Below are 2271 nucleotides of genomic sequence, written 5' to 3' on the forward strand. Positions count from 1 at the left end.
CCATTTCCACTCATCTGGGGAAGGGACCCCACAGGACCCAGGCAGGCTGACCAGGTCCTGCAGGGTGGGATGAGCCCCTGGCCCCTCGGTCCCACATGGGCAGCCAGCTCCGTGGTGGTGGTGAGCCAGGCACTGGGGCCAAGGTGACCCTGCAGGGGTAGGGGCTGCTGTGCCCACCCAGGAGTCCAGTTCCCACTCACCTCAGGCAGCAGTGTTTGCCACGGGCCCCCCGGCAATCCCTGAGCAGGGCTGGAGCCCAGACCGGCTCTCCACCCCTGCCCATGCACACTCAGGGGCTCTGCTCAGAGTGGAGACATTCCCAGAGACCTGCGGGGCACACTGCCTGGCCGTGCGCTGAGTCCACAGTAGTTCCTCATGCACACGTGTCCAGGTGGGGCTAAGGCACACCAGCCACTGAGCCCCACCCCGCCCCCGGTCTCTGTCTTCGGCGGGACTGCTGTGCCCAGCCCTGCCCCCCGAGCCAAGGCCCAGCAGGACATTTCAGGCCAGTCTCCTCCAGAGGTCTGTTCCTTGGTGTGTGAACTGACCCACTGCCCTGGGGAACAGAAGGGAGGCAGCGTCCCACAGAAGCAGACCTCTTCCTGCAGATGCCAGGGATGCCACCTTGCCCGGAGGGGGCAGAGGGCGCACCGTGGGCATCAGCATTCCTTTGACACACCCTCCACCTGCCTCCTTGCTCCTTCCCTCCAGCCCCGGGCAGGGCAGGTGGAGGTGCCTTCCCTCTCCCAAGAGGAGGGGCTGTGGGAGAAGCTCAGACCCCACCCCAGACAGCCAGGCCTGGAACCCAGGCCTCTCTCCATCACACAGCCCAGCATGGACATCTCAGCCAGACTGGCTCTAGGTCCTGGGGCAAGTGCCTCGAGGGGACAACATTGCGCTCACTCCAGCTCTCTTGTGTGGGTGGCCAAGGTGGGGGGCGGGCAGAAGCGATTTGTGCCAGCACAAAGGAGATGAACAATAGGAACCAGACAGAGAGGGCAGGACAGGGGTCCTGGACCACGAGACGGGCAGATAAACGTCAACCCAGAGCCTCTCGCGTAACAGAGCCCCGCCTGCCGACAGGAGCCTGCCCTGCATGAGACTGGACGGGGCATCACCTCCCACGTCAGCCAGCCTGCAGGAGGGCCACCCCCAGACTCAGAATGTGGGAACCCGGACCCTGTGCGGGACAGCAGGGCTGGGCCAGCACCCCCTTCCTGGAACCTGAGGGGAAGCCCGGCGCCCAGCTCGGACCGCTGGTGGGCCGGCCCGGCGGGCCCAGACCAGGCCCGGGCCAGACGGGGCTATCCCTCACCCCGGGGCCCCGCCCCCACCCTGTGCCCCCACTCCCCTCCAGCCGTCCCACCGCCCCCGCCCGCGCCTCCCCGGACCCCAGCCGCCAGGCCGAGGGGTGGCGCAGGTGCTCACATGGGTGCAATCCACGACCCGAACTCTCTGCTCCTCGCGTTGCACTATCGCTGACCCCTTCGGGCGGGATTGACGGTTCTGTATCATAGCAGGCCATATGAACGTCAACCCCCTTTTACTGACCGGGAGATGCGGCCAGAGAACTTTGGAGCGCTTCGCAACGCCGCCCCAGTCGGGTGGCAGGCCTGGGACTCGAACCCGGGTTCTTAGACGCCGCTTGAGTCCTCGAATCCCGACGCTGGAGGCGGGGAGGGGAGGGGCGGGGCTTTCTCGCGCGCGGCCTTCTGGGAAGTGAAGTCCGCGGCTGCTCGCGCGCGGCCCCCTGGGAACTGTAGTCCACGGGCTCGGGACAGGCTCGCTGCAAGGGCGGGCCGAAGGCGCGCGGAACTACACTTCCCGGCATGCCGCGCTCCGCCCGGCCCTCCGGCCCCGGCCCGTCCGGCCGGCCCACCCCGCGGCCGCGGTCCGCCCCGTCTGGTGGAGCGACGAGCCGCATGGAGGCCGGCTGAGGAGCGCCGCCCCGCCTTGGTACGCCGCGCGGCACGGGCCTGGGGCGGGGGGCGGCGCGCGGGGGCCCCGGCGGGTCGAGGTCAGCCCGCGGTCCAGGTCGGATGCTGCCCCGCATCGGGCCGGGCCCAGCCAGCTCCCAAGCGTGAGGTCTTGGGCCGGAAGGATCAGCCCCGACCTCCGAGGAGTGCGCGCGGGGCCGGAGTCGACCGCGAGGGTCGCGAGGGTTCGAGGGCTCGGATGGTGCAGGCCGGAGGCGGGGCCGGGGGGCGGGGCCCGGAGTCGGGGGTCGGGGCCGGGGGCGGGGTCGGCCGGAGTCGGGGGCGGGGGACGGGG

Source organism: Orcinus orca, chromosome 11 (genome assembly GCF_937001465.1).
Source record: "Orcinus orca chromosome 11, mOrcOrc1.1, whole genome shotgun sequence".
Classification (NCBI taxonomy): domain Eukaryota; kingdom Metazoa; phylum Chordata; class Mammalia; order Artiodactyla; family Delphinidae; genus Orcinus; species Orcinus orca.